Source organism: Canis lupus, chromosome 7, assembly GCF_048164855.1.
Source record: "Canis lupus baileyi chromosome 7, mCanLup2.hap1, whole genome shotgun sequence".
NCBI lineage: Eukaryota > Metazoa > Chordata > Mammalia > Carnivora > Canidae > Canis > Canis lupus.
The window spans coordinates 60,298,836-60,316,615 of record NC_132844.1 but is presented as its reverse complement, the minus strand read 5'-3'; the positions used below and the strand labels follow the sequence as shown (position 1 = coordinate 60,316,615).

General features: G+C 50.0%; 1 long non-coding RNA gene across 2 annotated transcripts in view; it reads left to right on the top strand.

Moving 5' to 3' along the window:
• Nucleotides 1–5,578: 5,578 nt before the first annotated feature.
• LOC140636969 (uncharacterized) overlaps nt 5,579–17,780 on the top strand; it is a 34,230-nt gene continuing 22,028 nt past the window's right edge. For both annotated transcript variants that reach the window (XR_012034223.1, XR_012034222.1), the window contains exon 1: nt 5,579–5,719. This is a non-coding gene — a long non-coding RNA (uncharacterized lncRNA). The remainder of the gene's footprint in view (nt 5,720–17,780) is intronic.

Here is a 17,780-nt window from a genome sequence, read left to right as displayed (position 1 = left end):
CTGCATGGAACCTGCTTCTACCTCTGCCTGTGTCTCTGCCTCTCTCTCTCTCTCTCTGTGTCTTTCATGAATAAATAAATAAAAATTAAAAAATAATAATAATAAATGTTCAGCATCAATTAATTTTTATTTTTTTATTTTTATTTTTTAAGCATCAATTAGTTTTTAAAAAGTATGCTTCATACCTTAAATAATTGATTCCCTTAAGAATGAGCCAGACTGGGGCACTGGACTGGCAGTTTATTCTGGAACTCATATTTTCCTGAGCCAAGCTCTGTGAGAGGCGGTAGGTAGTGCATTTGGGGGTGGTGGATGCAGTGTCCTCTTTGTGTATCTATACTTGTGTCGGCTGGGGTCCATCTTGAAAGCCAGGCTTCAGGCTTCGAAGAACCTCTATTCCTAAAGAGAGTGAAGAGGAGGGCATCCTGGGTGGCTCAGTGTTTAGCGCCTGACTTCAGCCCAGGGTGTGATCCTGGAGACCCAGGATCGAGTCTCATGCTGGGCTCCCTACATCTGGCTCCCTGCATGGAGCCTGCTTCTCCCTCTGCCTGTGTCTCTGCCTCTCTCTCTGTGTCTCTCACGAATAAATAAATAAAATTAAAAAAAAAGAGAGAGAGAGAGTGAAGAGGAGATATCCTGAGCTGGTCAAGATCTGGAACAGGAAGCCAGGAAGGAATGACCTCCTGGTCAGAGCTGATAGAGTGAGTCCTGCCTACCTGTAGGGGCAGCAGGAGGACAGAAATGGTGCTTTCTTGGCACATGGTGACCCCTTGGCCCAGAGCAGGACCCAGTGGGTTAGACCCCTAATCTGTGAAGACTTGCCAGGCATCTGACTAGTTTTTGACTGGTTCTGGGGATCATTTCATGTCTCAGAGGATCAGGGGAAGTGAGTGAAGGAAAAAGGATTGGTTGAAAGAATGGATCAGCAGAGTGGCAGTGATCAGGGAAACGTGGGATAAAAGTGAACCTGTTTCCTTATTCAGAATCGTCAGGGAAGGGAATTTGATCCAATTCAGTTGAATTGTCATTTCTTGAGTCATTGTGTTAGGTTCCAGAAATGCCAAGAGGAATAAGACACCATTCCTGTCCTCAAGAGCTTATCATACAGCTGTGGAGGCCGACTCCAACAAGATCACCTCCTATAACATGTTATGGCTCCAGGTTTGATGAAAGAACTCAGTGATGTTATCAAAAACTCAGGCTTTTCCTATTTTCTCCTCTGTTCTCCTGAACACATTAGCTTATTGTCCACATGCTTATTGCCCCAGGGTTACAAGATGGTGGCCAAGGAGCCTCCTACAATTGTATTCAAGGCAGAAAACAAAAAGGCCAAGGAGAAAATGGGGCTGCATTTTTTAAAAAAGATTTTATTTATTTATTCATGACACACACACACACACACACACACACAGAGGCAGAGGGAGAAGCAGGCTCCATGCAGGAAGCCCGATGTGGGACTCCATTCCAGGACTCCGGATCATGCCCTGAGCCAAAGGCAGACACTCAACTGCTGAGCCACCCAGGTGTCCCTGCAATTTTTAAAAAATATTTTATTTATTTATTCATGAGAGACACAGAGAGAGAGGCAGAGACACAGGCAGAGGGAAAAGCAGGCTCCCCACAAGGAACCCAGTGCCAGACTTGATCCCAGGACCCCAGGATCATGACCTGAGAGGATGGCAGATGATCAACTACTGAGCCAACCAGGCGTCCTTGGGGCTGCATTTTTATCAGGGAAGAAAAGTGTTTCCCAGAACCTCCGTCAGAAAATGACCTCTTGTGTCTCATTGGCCAGGACTGAAAGGCAGTGCTGCAAGGGAGACTGGGAAAGTAAGGGTCAGGTGGTGAGCAGAGGGTAGGGGAAAGGGGGGAGGGGATGCTCGAGATAGCTTGGATGAGCCCTGATTCATCTCCGGGGCCTGGATACATGGCCACCTGAAAGGTGGGGGTTCTGGAGGAAGGGGTGGGGCAGAATGGCTGTTAGGTAGAAGGAACAGTGTTCGCCACGTGCAATAAGAACTAAGATCAGGTCTGGGATGTGGAGAGAAACCAGAGGAGCAGAGTTAGCCTTCCTGGGGGTAGGGGGCTGGTGGGAGTCAGAGAAAGTTTCCTGGAAGAGGCGATCCCTGAGCGAGGCCTCGAGCACCCCTGTCAAGACCAGCTGGAAGGGGGACCTAGGTAGATGAATAGATAGCAGGAGAAGCACAGAGATGTGCAATAGTACAGTGCTTCCAGGGATGTGTGCACAGTTAGATAATTAGTTGAAGGATGAAGTTAGAGAGGTAGAGGTGGATGCAGGTGGAGATGTGACAAGAAACCAGACCACAGTGGGCCTTGCAAGTCCTGCTGCTAACTTGGCTTTTACCCAGCAGGGTCTTGAATGGCTTTCGGCAGAGGAGGGGCGTGATGAGCTGGGATTTTGGAAAGGTGCTGGCACAGAGAATGGATGGGAGAGGCTGGGAGAAGCTCAGACTGCAGCAGGGAGGTTCTTGCGCCATCCAGACAAGAGCTGCCCAGGGCCTGTAGTAAGATTTTCCAAATCCGCCTGCCAATATTTCAGCGACAAGATAGGAAGGATTCCATGGCACGAATCTCTGGAGGGACAGATGTCTCAAGAGGGCTGGGAAGCTCCCAAAAATGTACATCAGATTGTGCAATCGCACACAGGGTAGTCTGTGTCCCGGTGCCGAAGGAAGAGGAGCAGTGGCTGAGGAGATCAGTGGGCGGCCTGGCAGCTCTTCCGGGGGTGCTGTTTTCGGAAGGCTTGAGCAGAGGAGGGAAGGGCAAATACGAGACCGGGCTACGAGCCGCGAACGCAGTGCCTGGAAGACAAAAATAGGCAGAACTTTGTGAGAGATACTGGGGGCAACAGAGGCTCGTACAGCCGGGGATCAGCCTGTGCAGACCAGGCCGGGAGGGGGCTGTGTCTGCGCCTGCGCCATGGGGAGTGGAGAAAGGGGTGCTCCTGGGGTTGTGTTGTCGCTGCCCTTCTGCCAGAGACCAGCAAGGGGCCCACAATGGGAGAGGAAAGAGAAGCCTGGGGCCCCTGGAGTTGGGAGGAGCCCACCTGAGGCTGCTCCTCGACGAGGTGTGCAGGGGGGGCCTCTTCCCATAACACAACAGTTCAGGCACAAAGGAAGCTTCTGGACAGGACCACTGGGTCTTCTCGGTCCCCTCTGAGGAACCTCTGAGCAAGAGGCTGGGTGCAAGGAAAATGTGGCTCTGAGTTTCAGAGAGAGGAGGAGTTTGGAATCTGTAACCACACAGCTGAGGGCAGTCCTGGGCCAGGATCCCTGCAGCCTGGGAAAGGCATGGCTCATGAGCATTTACTAAAGGGAAGGGGGGCGTCTGGGAGCCAGCATGGCGAGGACGTCAGGCCAATTAAAAACAAGAGTATTGGGAAATAGATAAGAAGCGCCCATGGAATAAAATTCAAAAAGCACCCAAGAATATACAGGGAAAAGTCCGCCTCTCACCCCTGCCTACTAGCCCCCCAGATGCGCTCTTGAAAGGCAACTGGTGTTACTGCTGTTCATGTATATGATCCATCTATCCACCTACCCTTTTAAAAAAGGCAAATCTGGTGTACTTCACTTGCCACGTTTTATTCTAACTTTCTTTTCCTCTAATTATTAGATTTCAGAGATTTTTATAACAGTGAAAATGGGGCTACCTTATTTTTTTTCCGCTCTGGGAGTATCATAATACAATGCCCCGTCATTTATTACACCAGCCCCCCCCACAGTCCCCAGGCTTCCTTTCTCATCGTTGTCATATCTACAATGAATAACTTTGCATGCATAGCACTTTCTGCATGTTTGATATGTGTGATATGTATTCCTTTCTATAGAATACTTAGAGAAGGAGTTGTTGAGCAAAGGATTTGCACACATTGAATTTTGATAGATACCGTCAAATTGTCCAACTCTGTAGAAGTTGTGTCGATTCATGTCTCCACCCTCATAAAGGGGAGGATCTGTTTCCCTATATTTTGGCTAACAGTGTGTTTTCCAGCCTTCAGTTCTAACTGGTGCTGGGCGACCAGATAGAAGGAATCTCTAGTTTTATTTTATGTAAAGATTTTATTTATTTATTCATGAGAGACACACAGAGAGAGGCAGAGACATAGGTAGAGGGAGAAGCAGGTTCCCTGTGGGGACCCCAATGCAGGACTCAATCCCAGGACCTCGGGATCATGCCTTGAGCCAAAGGAAGACACTCAACCACTGAGCCACCCAGGTGTCCCAGAATCTCTAGATTTAATATGCAGTTCTCTTATTAAGATTTCTGACTGATGGATTCTCTGGCTCTCAAAAGGATGCGCAACTGATAGGTGCAGAAATTGTGGGAAGTGTGAGAACTCCACGAAGTTCTTGATAAGGTCTCTCAGGTGTTTTGATGGTTAAGATGGAAAAATACAGCTGTGATCCTGAGGTAGTTTTATGGGTCAGTAGCTGGAAAAATGGTCATCCACTCATTGAACAAACATTCACGGAGCTTACATTCTATAGGAGGAGACAGGCAATGAATGAAAACCAGAATAAATAAAGAAATTATATGGTATATTAGAAGGCCATATGCCAAGGGTATTACTTAATAAATCCACATTGGTCTGGAAAAGGACAATAGATGCCATGGGGGCTCTGTCATTAGTCCCATCCTGTTCATTCAACAAGTAGTGATTGAATATCCACTATGTGTCAGGTGCCACTTTAGGAACTAGGGATACAGCTGTGAACAAATCAGACAGAAATCCCCACCCTCCTGGAGCTGATACTCCATTGGTGTCAGAATGACAATGGCAACGTAAATAAGAAAAGTATATAGCGTATTAGAAAGAAAAAAAGAAGATGGGGAAGGATGAAAAAGGCTGGGGGAGGGGGTGGTCAGTCACGATTCCAAACAGGGTGGTTGGGAAAGGCTTCACTCAGAAGGTGGCATCTGAGCACCTGAAAGAAGGAGGAGGAGAGCCCTGAGGCTTTCTGGAGAGGGAATGCTGTTGCAAAGCCTGGGAGGCTGAAGCAATGCTTGGAATATTGGAGGAACAGAGAGAGGGCAGGTGTGTGGAGGAGAAGAGACAGGGAAAGGGGGGCTGGATTGTGGGGAGCTTGGGAAAGCCCTTGTGAAGTCTGCAGCTTTTACCTGGGTGAGGCAGGTGCCATTGGAGAGTCTGAGCACAGAAGAGTTAGCTTCAGAATTGTTTTTTTTTTTTTAAGATTTTATTTATTTATTCATGAGACACACAGAGGCAGAGACATAGGCAGAGGGAGAAGCAGGCTCCCTGGGTGGAGCCTAATGCAGGACTCGATCCCAAGACCCCGGGATCACAACCTGAGCCAAAGGCAGATGCTCAACCACTGAGCCATCCAGGCGCCCCTGTAATTGGGTTTTAACAGGCTGATTCTGGCTGCTGTGTTGAGAATAGACTCAGGGCAGAGCAGGGAAACTGTAGTGATCCAAAGAGCAAGGGCAAAAGTCATGCGGCTCTTGCAAAAATCCAAGCGAGAAATGACGGTGGTTTGAACCTGACTGGAAGTGACAGAGAAATGGTTGGATTGTGATGTGCTCTGTAGATAGAGCCAATAAGAGTTGCTGACACATTGACCAGGAGACATGAAAGAAAGGGATGCATGAAATAGGACGGCAAAGGTATTTAGTCTGAGCAACTGGAAGGATGGAGTTGACCTGGCCAGAGATCCTGAGATAGTGGGGCCTGTGGGTGAGTGGGATGGCTGGGATGGGGCAGACGGGAAGGCTGGGTTTAGAATGCTGAGTCTGAGATGCCTGTGAGACATCAGGTGGCAATGAAGGGGGACAATGGGACATGTGAGTCCTGGAATCAGAGGGGGAGGCTGGGCTGGAGACTTAAGTCTGGGAGCCAGCAATTTATAAATCATATTTAAAGCCTCTCACCTGGATGAGATCGCCCAGGGAGTGAGTGAAGACAAGGACGAGAAGGTGTCCCAATGCTAGCCATGGGGCTTTCTGATCACAGAGTTGGGTAACAGAGAAGTAGCAGCAAAGGAGGCTGAGAAGGAGTGGCCAGGAGGTGGGCGGGGGGGGGGGGCGGAGGGGGGCGGCAACCAGGAGGTAGCTTGAAAATAAAGTGAAAGAAAGGTTTCAGTAAGAGGCATGACTAACTGTTCCAAATGATGCCAAGGGGTGACTGGGGATGAGGACTGCGGATAGACTTTGGCAGGGGCCGGAGCACCAGGGGGTGGGGTGGGGGCCGGGGAATCCCACCTATCACTAGCTAGGACTTGGCAGAGGCCTGAATGTTACACCGGTCCCATTGGGAGGAAAAGTGAACACCAGGGAGAGAGTTGGGACCCAGAAGGGCCACAATAGGTGGCCATGAAGGATCTAATGATACAGGTGGCATTTGGCAGTCTCTGCATGGGGATGGGGGGGGTCCCCCACACCAGCGTCTAAGAACAAAAGACTTGGAGGCTTGTTGACAGCTCCCAGTGTGTCAGCAGTGACGGTTAGTGATCCGAAGAGCAAGGCAATTATAGGCTGGGTTAATGGACATATCATATCCAGAACAAGGGAGGTGAATGACCTGCTGGGTTCAGCAGCACAAGGCACCCAGGGGAACTGGGTTTAGCTGGGGGAGGGGAGGTGGGAGTAGACATGGCAAGTGTGTGTGGGGAAGGCACAGGGGTTGGGGCCTGGAGAGGAGCGGACTTGGGGGCGGTGAGTGGTGTCCACCATTCCAGGAAGAGCTCTCCCATGAAGGTATGTCTCAAAGTGGTGGAACAAAGCTGAGTGAGTGGAGGCTGAAATGTGCCAGACTTGGTGCTGTGACTTTTTCTCTATTTATTGTGGCTTCTCCATGAAATTTTATAATTTGTGAGCATTTCAAACCATTTCTGACCTAGGAGTGACCCACAACTTGCTGAATGCCTAAATCTCAAGTCTTGGGAAAAACAATGCTTCCTCTCAAGATCAGTTGAATGAAACGAGCAACTTCTAATCTGATCGTCAAGCACGGCAGAGGAGGTTTATAGTGGTAGGCCACAGGGCTGGGGGCTTGGCCTTCCTGGGAACATGCTGTCACTGACTTAGCAGAAGGCATGGGCAGCTGGCTCCCACAGAGCCACCTCTCATCCCTCCCAAGTCTGGGCAACAGCGCGAAACTAGGAGAGAGCAGAGTACTGGCTCCTGGCCTCACGGGGCCCCCAGTCTGATGGGGACATGATGGTGGAACAGGCTCCAGGGACTGGAAGGAGGTGGTATGACCATACCCCACACCTGGCGGCGGGGAGGGGTACAGCCTCTAAGACAATTCCTATAACCTTCCCGGTCAGTGCCATCCCACAAACTATAATATGAGCCACATCCATATTTAAAGATTCTTCCAGCAAGTCACATTAAAAGAGTAAAATGAACAGGTGAGAAACATTTTAATATATTGTACATAGTCATGTGTGTATTTATTGTACCTAAAATATCCTCAACTATTCTCATTTCAATGGGTAATCAAGGTATGAAACCTTAATGAGATCATTTAGATGATTTTTTCATACTAAGTCTTCACAATCCGTGTGCATTCTTTACGTATGTAATAGCCTATCTCGATTTGTTTTTTTTTATTATTTATTTTTTTATTTATTCATGAGAGACACAGAGAGAGAGAGAGAGAGAGAGAGAGAGGCGGAGACACAGGCAGAGGGAGAAGCAGGCTCCACGCAGGGAGCCGGACGTGGGACTCGATCCCAGGTCTCCAGGATCAGGCCCTGGGCTGAAGGCGGCACTAAACTGCTGAACCACCCGGGCTGCCTGCCTATCTGGATTTGGACCAGCCATGTGTGCTGGGCATTGAGGGCTCAGTTACCAGTCTCATGTTTTTCCCTGTGCCTGAAGGAGCCAAGGCTGCCATGGGTGTGCAGGGACGTGGAGCTGGTGCCTGCCTGGCTGTGGAAGGGGCCCTCTGTGCACCCTGGGACACGATCCGCTGTGCGTCGTGTTGGCACGTCCCCATGCGTGTTACTGGGTGGTAGGTGGCCTGTGCCTTGTGTGCCCGCTGTTTTCTAGCTGTGGTAAATGTTAACGAAGAGGTGGGAGGCAGGCCCTCTGGGAGGCCTGGGCTCTCCCCACAGGAGGAATGGAGATAACGCTGTGTACCTTAGATAGGGCTTTGGGCCTGGCCTATGAGGCTGCTGGGCCCTGAGCTGCCGGGGAAACACAGGCTGGCCTTCTGTTCCCAGGACCAGGATGCCTCGCTGGGAGAGTCTCAGAACCCGCAGATCTCAGAAGTGCCACTTGCCTTGACGTGTGCACTGGCCTCGCCCCACTCCTCAGTCCCTCTCACAAACCACCTCTTCACTTGAAGGCCTCTTCTCTCCAAATCCACTTGCCAACAAGCCCAGCTAAGCTCGTTAAGATTTAAGGACATGGGGAACACATGGAGTTCAGATAATATTTTCTTAAAAAAAGAAAAAACCAAACAACCCAAACCAATCGCACTCACTTGTTGAGCACTTGCTGTATGCCGGGCCATTACATAGGCTGCCTTCTTCCTGAGGCATGCGGGCCACAGGTTGTCACCTACCCCCCCACGCCCTCCAGGAAAGAGACTTGCAAATCAAATAGGTCAGTCACAACTGGGATACAAACCTGAGCTTTTGATTGGACTAGTTCTAGCTACCAGAGAGTTCTCTCTGGGGACGGGAAAGCAGGAATAGTTACTTGTATTTGCATAAACAAACACTGGAAGGACACTTAGAAGCTAATGTGATTACATATGGCAGCGGGAGTGGGGAGGAATGGAGGTTTTGGGGGTGAGAACTCTCAAAGTATATCCCCCTGTATTACTTTGATCTTCGAACCATTTCGATCTATTACCTTATTTTTAAAACAAATGAGATGAAATTTTAACTGTTCATTTTTTTCCCTCCTGATAGAGGAAAATGAGTAGATGAGCTTGATGGCTGAGCTGAAAATTTTTTGATGTCCAGAATGTGTGTGGGCCTTATTTTCCATAAAGATCAATTAATTAATTTGGATGTCAAAAAAGTGACTTCTTTCTATGATTTGGAATTGGTCTTCTTAAACTTGTATCCTTGGTGCCCATTTCCTATTCTATAAGCTTCCAGTCTGATGAGGAAAATAATCGATTTCTATCCCTCAAACAAGCCCCAGTCTGTGATGGAGACACAGCCCTGCCCTCAGGGAGCCCCAGTCTGAGGGGAGACACAGCCTTGTCCTCAGGGAGCCCCAGTCTGAGGGGAGACATAGCCCTGCCCTCAGGGAGCCCCAGTCTGAAGGGGAAACACAGTCCTATCCTCAAGGACCCCCAAACTGAGGAAGACAGCCCTGTGTTCACAGAGTTCCCAAAGTCCAGCTCCTTTGGCCTATGTCTGGGAAATGAAGCTGTTCCTCTGTGCTCTAAAGCACCGACTTCTGCCCTGGGCCTGGCTCCTATTTCCCAGCAGGAAACCTCTCTCATTCTTGGCCTGCTCAGTGTGTCAACACTTGATTAATTTCCCCTGAGTGCTGTCTGTGGTTCCCCAGAGGTGTCTGTGTGTCCTTCATTGCTTCCAGTCTCTCCTGGAACCGGGGAATGCGTGGCGTGAGGGCATGCAGGAGGTGGGTGGCTTGCAAGGCACAGATTCTATGCTATTACTCAGACTGAGCCGCGCTGAGCGAGGGTGGGCCACAGTGCTGGTCTGTGTGGGGATCTGGGGGCTGCCCTGCCCTTTGCTCAAGTAGCACATGGGCAGTGAGAACTGGAGAGAGGGCCCGGGAAGTTTCTCTTTCCTTGGGCATCTCATTCAGTGAGTCTGACCTGGAAACAGGCAGAAGGATGGGAGGCTCTGAGTGTGCTCAGAGTTCCAGAGGTCATTGACCTGGGAAGGCAAGGGTGAGCCTGGGGTGGAGCAGGCCAGGGCGTGGGCACATGCACACACACGCGCACCCCCCCCCCCCCAACACACACACACAAGAGGCTGTGTTTCCTTCTAAGCAGAAGGCACTGCCCTTGGCAGAACTGTCGGGGCCCGTCCCATTTCCAGCCAGGGTTTCTCAGCATCCTTGAGGGGAGGCCAGGCTGTGAGGCCAGTGGGCTACCACCAACTGCACCCCACCCTGCTCTGGGAAGGTGCTCACTCCACCCCACCCCAGCCTACATTCCCTTTTCTTTCCCCACTGGCAGAGGGGTCCTAGGGGTCTGGACCAGGCCTCAGAGGCTGGAACATATATGAGGATGAGAGTGATGGAAATCGGGTTGGAAGACTGAGGGGGTTGCAATGGAGTGAACCTCTTGAATATCCCCTGCCTGTCTTCCTGTCTCCAATCTTGACCTCCCTTGTCCCCTTCCAAGCTGGCTGTGAAACTGAGAGGGAGACCCTGGCTGCCTGCGGGGTCCCAGCAGGCCCAAGTGGGGACAGCAGCTACTCTATCAAGTACAGACATGGAGTCTGAGATACCTCAGAGGTACAGAGGAAGGGTCTTGGCATGATCTGGTCCAATGTCCTCATTGGACAAGTCGGGTAACCAAGGCCCATAGAGAATTTGGGAAAACATCCTAGACAGGCTGCAGAAGACAGGGCCCTGGGACCGGGACCTGGAAAGCAATTTGCTGGAATGATACGGGGGAAATGTCAGGGTTAGGGCGAAGAAGATGGGAAAAGAGAAAGCCATCTGATGGGGAGCGGGGCCGGGGGTGTTTGCCCAGAGTATCAGGCTGGCAGGAGAGAAAAGGCATTTGGGATCTTGGAAGAGACCTCAGATAACCCCAAGCCTCAGCAATCAGCTCCCTAGGAATGTCAGCCAGCCAGCAGCACCTTTGAAAGAGTGCCTTTGGTCTGCAGCCCAGGGTGATCTTGGGCAGGCTATCCCCGCTCAGGGCCTCAGTATCCCCATCTGTAAAAGGAGACTAGTACCCAGCCTTCTTAAAGGACCTCTCATATCCATGTTTTTACATGATAAAACATGATTTACATGTTATCTTTGAGAGACTTTTCGGGATCCGGCACTTCTTACTCTCCCTGTGGGTCAGTTTCCACTTCGGTGAAATGGGGATAAAAAATACTTATCTCCCAAGTTCATTGTGAGGGTTAAATGGGTTAATACATGTAAAGCATCTAGTGCCTAGCACACAAAAAGCTCTTACTAAATGTTACTTATCATTATTTTTATTATTCTTTTCATTATTTTTATTATTAATAATTAGGAGAGTAGTTGTCCTTGGCCTTTAGTGGGTTTCTTTTTTAATGAATGATCTGGAAAAAGGGCCTCTGTAGGTCATTTTAAAGGCAGCCTGGCTCCAGGGAGGCCCACATCCTAATCCAGGTACCACTTAGTCTAGGCTAGAGATCCCAGAGGAAGTAAGACCAGGCCTGGAAGCCCCCGGAACTTCATGCCAGGACCTGGGGTGACACAGGGTTTCTGGGCCTTGGGCCCCAGAGGCAGAGTCAGCACCCTCCTCCCCCACTCCACCCCAGCTGGAGACACCAGGCTGTGAGGCTGGCTGGAGATAGGGGAACACCGAGAGGCATCCCATGGAGGGCTTTCAAGAGGCTACCCTGCTCAGGGTCAATATTTGTTCAGCTCTTGGGCTGGCATGGTCCATCACTGCCTCTGGTCTCACATTCCAACCATCGCACCCCTATCTCAGGAACGCGCTCCCATCGACTTGGCGGGCCGCGCCCGACATCTGCAGTGGTCTGCCCTGGGCTGCCGCCCCGCCACCCCCACTCCCAGGCAGGTGCGCGGAGGATGCGGGCCAGGTGTGGGCGCTGGGCCCTGCCCTATCCGCTTCCCCATCATGAAGCTCTGGCTTCCTTGCCAACTGCGCTCAGTGAGGGAGGGGAACAGGACCTTAGATTCCTATTTAAATCAGACCATTACCTCCGCATACATTTCATCAACACTTAAGGGTGTTCGGGAAAGCTAGTGCCCTTCTACCTCCAAAAGAAGAAAAGACTTCTAGGCTCTTGAGAAGCTTGTAATCAAACAAATTTTTCTCAACGATCAATAACGTCTAGGACCTCATTTCAAGAAAGACTAGTATCATGGGACCCCAGTATTAGATCAGGGTTGTATAGATATATATGCAGACATACAACTAGATACAAAATACTTTTCAAGTTCAGTTTATGCACAACTCAGAAACAAAAATCAATTTGCAGTTTAAGTACAAAGAAAACAATGGGAGCAATCGATTTCCAATGGAGGACATGCACCTTAGTGCTGAAACCAAATCATCACTTGGAGTGTGAACAGCCCAGGGACTGCTGGAATCCAGGGTTTTGTTCCTTCGCAGGGATACCGGAGAGTGGGTGGCGCTGACTGGACCCAACACCTCGTTTACATATTAAGCCCCGCCTCTGCTCTTTCCTAATTGGCCCAGGACAATTGGTTCTAATAAGGTCAGAGGCCCAGCACTGAGTCTAGTTTCTAAGTGCAAAGGCCTTGGGGTTGTAAGGGGCAGGTCTGAGGACACGATTAATTGCAGCCAGGTTCTACTCAGGCTTTTCCCTGGTCGGTTACTGTCTCCAGAGCTCCTGACTTTCACCCATGAGCTCATTTGCTTCTTTTTCTAAGGTGGAGAGCTGGGCAGGGTAAGTTGTTCCATGTCTCTGAGTTTTTACCCTGTCTCCTTGAGGGAAGGCATAAACTTTTAAATTTCTTTTTTTTTTTTTAATATTTATTTATTTATTTTTTATGATAGTGACACAGAGAGAGAGAGAGAGGCAGAGACACAGGCAGAGGGAGAAGCAGGCTCCGTGCACCGGGAGCCTGATGTGGGACTCGATCCCAGGTCTCCAGGATCACGCCCTGGGCCAAAGGCAGGCGCCAAACCGCTGCGCCACCCAGGGATCCCAACTTTTAAATTTCTATTCTTATTTTCTCCCCTTTCTCCACAAAAGGTAGCATACTTTCCACATGGTTCTGTATCTTACCTCTTCAGTTTACTCCATCTTGGAAGGCTCTTGCTGATGGTATGTGAAGAATGCCTTGAACCTTTTTTTACAGCTGCATAATATTCCATTATATGGCTGATCTGTCATTCATTCAACCAGTCCTTTGTTGAGTTAGGTCATTTCCTTCTTTAGTTTTTACAAACAATGCCCCAGTGAATAATCTCGTACATATGCGTCATTTCCCACGTATGAGGTATATCTGTGGGATCAATTCTCAGACCTAGGATTGTTGGTCAATGGGTATATGCCTTTGTAATCTTGATACATATTGCCAAATTGTTCTCCACGGAGATCGTAACAATTAAACTCCCACCAGCAATGGTTGAGTGTGATTATTTCCCCACAGCCTGGCCAACAAAGTGTGCTATTAAAAAAAAAAAAAAAATTTTTTTTTTTGGATTTTTGCCAATCTGATAGGTGAAAACTTGTATCTTACTATAGTTCTTAGACATGCTTTTATTTACAAACTGTGTAGCTGGGAGGTGAAGGATGCAGTGTTCTGTGGGGGAGTGAAGGATTTCCGAGGGCCAAGCCGTCAGGGCAGGGCTCAAGCTCCTGACCTTATTTGCTTTAATCCATGGACACCTGGCCCCAGGAGAAACTCTAAGTGCAGCAGGACCCACCCAACTCATCTCCAGATCTGAAGTCTTCTGGAAAAGCCACATCAGCTTATCCTTGCCTGTGGATGGGTTGGGTGGGGCGTTGGGTGTATCAGTTTGGAGCATTCTCCCAGATGTTGGATAGGTTGCTGGGACCTCACACCAGGGGGGAAGTTGCCCTGCAACTTTAACCTCCTCCACCAAAGACCATGCCATTTTTCCAGGCTGGTCCTCTCTGGTATGTGAGAATCACAAGATAAGAGGCTCCAAGGAATGACTAGATGCTAAGCCCCTTTTAGTCTTGCTAGAATCACAATATCCATGGTGTCCCTCAGGACCAGAGACCCTGTAGAAGGGGAAAACAAGGGTGCCAGCATGATTGTTCTGTGTGAACCCAGGTTTGCTCCAGGTGATCACCACTCTTTCCTGAGATTCATTCCTCAAGGAGAGGCCAGAGACAACCTCACCCGAAAATATGTGGGCCTGGTATTGCTGAGGCATGGGAGAATCAGAGAAGGGCCAGGGTGGGATATTCTGCCCCTGGAACCTACTTGAGGGTTCAGATGCTGGGCCTCCTTCCTTCCAAATGCCACAATGTTTACAACAGTATCTTGACCCCAGCCTGGGACCCCAGAGCAACTTAGTAGGATTTGTGGGTCAGCACCCCAGGATCTTGGACACAAAGCAGCTCAGACTTAGAATATAAAACACCAGAGTTCAAGTGACCCCAGACAGTACCCAGTTTATTTATGGTACAGCTGGGAAACTGAGCCACAGGTAGGGTAAGGGACTCACCCAAGGCCCCCCAACTAGCAGATGGCAGGGCCAGGCAAGGCACAAATATCTGGACACCAAGGCCAGTCCTCTCGGAGCTCAGTCCTAAGGGGTGGGGGCTGAGCCTGTTTCCTCACCACTCTTTCTGGCTGAATGTGGGTGCCTAGGATGGTGGGTGCCACTGCTTGGGTGGCTGCCAGCTAGGCAGGACCCCCAGAAGCCAGAGTGGATGAGTGTATTTACAGGGACCACCGTCAGCATGCCCAGATTTGTTTCCCGCCTGCTTTTAATTGCACCTAATGACTAGCGAGGAACCGAAAGAATCGCTGGCTCCTTCCTTAGGCTTCCCTCCTCCAGACATAGGGAGAGGGGCAGGTGGAGGCAGCCGGCCTTCCCAGAAGTCGGCCTAATCCCTTTGCGTGTCTTGGGAGAACTCTTAATGAGGATTGTTCCAAGTGGTGGGGGCAGGGTGGGGGTGGGGCTTGCTTTTCTGCCAGTGCCTGGAATTTCTGAGAACCACTCCCCCAAGATGCCAAGCCCCAAGTTTAGCTGCTAAGGCTCTGAATTCAAGGAAAGAGGAAGCTGTGAACGAGGCATGGAAAAGGGAAAAGCCCTTGTGGCAGGAATAAGATGTGTCACTCTGCTTCCTCATTGCCTTCTTGATTGGTCGCCCTACCGCCAGCCTCTTTTGCTCCTGTATTTCCTGCTCCTGGAAATTTCATCTCCACTGCTGTCTGCTTGTTCCACCCTGCCCCCCGCCCTCCCCCCCCCCCCCCAACTGAGAATGGCCCTGTTCAATCTACCTCCTCAGGAATCTTCTGCTACTGTTCCAGCCCCATGAGCTTTCCGCTCTTTGAACCCTCAGTGGCTGGGACATAGAAGTTGCTCAATAAACCTTCATTAATTAGACTGTGTCGAGCACCTGACATATATCGGTGTCTTGGACTGGATCCCCACCGAGATAAGGACTGGAGCACCTGTAGCTGATTTGGGAGGTGATCCCATGAACTGGTGGTCAGGGAGTAAGGAATTGAGGCGGGGAAAGGAAGGAAGCTGACAGAATGTGCATGTTTGGGCAGATGCCCCTGTGGGCACCTGGGATGGAGCCGAACTGGGGACCCCCTGGAGACTGGGTGGAGTAGTCACCTCAAAGTTACCACCCAAGGGGAAATGAGCTCAGGTATTATCCTTAGATCCTGTGGTCATTAGTTGAGGGATCCTGGGGTTTGGTGTCAACTCCTTGGCACTCATGGCCTGCTCTGTGTGTGAAGCCAAGAGGGCTCAAACATCAGAATGGGGAGTGCTGCGGGGGATGTGAGTGGGTGTGTCTGTGTCTGTGTGTGCTAGCAGCTGGGGGTACAAGGATGAGTACAGCAACCCCTGCCCCGTAGGACTTCACAGTCTAGTGAGGGAGCAGGGTGCTAAACACATCATTCCAGTACAATGTAGTAAATACCAGAATGGAAGTATCCATCTTGGGCCATGGAAACTTAGAGGTGGAACCCTTGGCCAGCCTGAGATTTCGGGAAGATGTCCCAAGGAAGAGAAGGGAGCTGGAATTTGGAGGAATGACTCCTCAGGGGTGGAGGAAAGCGGCAGGGCGGTCCACACAGAGGGAAGAGTAGGACCCAGTCACATGGGGGCAGGGAGCACTCCTGAGCTCGTGGTCAGCTGATGTCACCAGCTCTGCCACCATCCGTACCCCAGAGTAAGGGTCAGCTCAAGTTCAAAGTAATTTTGAGATAGCAATTAATCTTAACATTAACCTGGAAAGACTGACTGATGTTGAATTTGCAAACGCAGAAACATTTGCTCCTTTAAGGAGCTTCATTAGCCATGTGTCGCTCATACTCTTTGAAGTACACCAATGGTCTCCAAAACAGAGTTGGGCAAGCCTGGCCCATTAATATTTAGGAAGGCACTGGAACTTTACTTCTATTTATTTTTTTCTTTCATCCTTAAAAAATGTCTATTTAGGGGTGCATTTTTCAATAATGTACTTAACTTATTAGTATGGTGGTACATGTACATTTAAACAAGTAAATATACACATGGATGGGGCACATATCACAGACGTTTTATTAATAGAAGCATAGGATCAAAAGACTCAGGAGCCTATTGGAGTGGATGATGGCTGGGGCCTGCGTGGGATACGCCACAGGAAGAAGTTTCTAAGAACCTGCTTTTCTCCACCTGTCATCAAGAGGTTCGGGTTATTTTCTCTAGTGGCATCTCCAGTCCTTTGTCAATAACCCTGTACCCGTTGACCTATCAGGAGCTTGCGCCCTCTTTGGTAGAGGAAGCCTCTGTTTGGAGCTGTTTCCATGGCAACGAGGCTGAAGCCATCATTTGCTTTCTCTGTTCCTGGGCCCCCTTCCCTGGCGGCTGAGGTTTCCAGGCCTGGCACAGGTCTGGTGTGCTCACGCTCTCTGGCTGACGCACAGCTTCCCCAGCCCTGCTCCAGCCCCTGTACCCCCATCCTGGCCTGGCCCCTTGGTCCCTGACTGATGACTACAGTCACTAATTACCTTAGTCATCTTTCCATCCATGCTTGTTGAGCTAATGGGGAAGGCAAACAGAAATCTCAGCACATGTGGAAAATTTTTGCTGACATGGCTAGAGGCCGTGCCCAGATTTGGGGGGATTAGACCTTCCACTTTGAGACTATGGGGATGGACCCCCAGTGTCTCCATGGTTTCATGGGGAGGTAGTAGGCAGCTTCCCTGGTCACTGCCCTGTCTCCCGGTTGGAGGTTCATCTTATCAAACATGGAGCAAGGTGGGCTCAGAGTGGGGGCTTGGGGGTCAGTTATCCAGACTTGGGGCTGTTTCCAGGTGGGACTCTCAGCTCTTGGCCCCCCAGGATGCCCAGCTGGCCCAGTCAGCTGAATTGGGAGGGCGGGGCCTTGGCTGCAGGCTCTTTCACACCTGAGGCCTGTTAATAATTACCCCGGGGGAGGGTAAGGCCTCAGAAGACGTCGCTAATGAGCCTGCTAAGTGACAGCTGGACCCTTCCTCCTCACCTGCTCTGGAAAACAAGATCTGGCCAATGAATTATTTGACCCTCCTTGGGCTGGGAGCTCCCTGAAGACAAGGGCTATGTCTCCCCCTCAGATGCCCCCCCCCTCCGCCCCAGTCCTTGGAGACTTCTCCATTGTCAGTACCAGACTTCTGTTCCTGTTGTTGATGTTGGAATTTCTGCCTTGAGCGGGTGCCTCCTTGCCCTTGGGGGAGGCTGCTCCGCCTAGTACTGGTTATAAGGAGAGCTGTCCAAAAGAATAGATGGTGGTAGTGTTCTAGATCTGCACTGCTGAGTACAGTAGCCACTAGCCATATATGGGCTGCTGAGCACTTAAATCGTGCCTCTGAATGACTGCCTTTGTAAAATCTAATTTTAATTAATTTAAAATTAAATAGCACATGTGACTAGTGGCTACCATACTTCACAGCACAGTTCTATAAAGTGTCAGAGGGGGGAC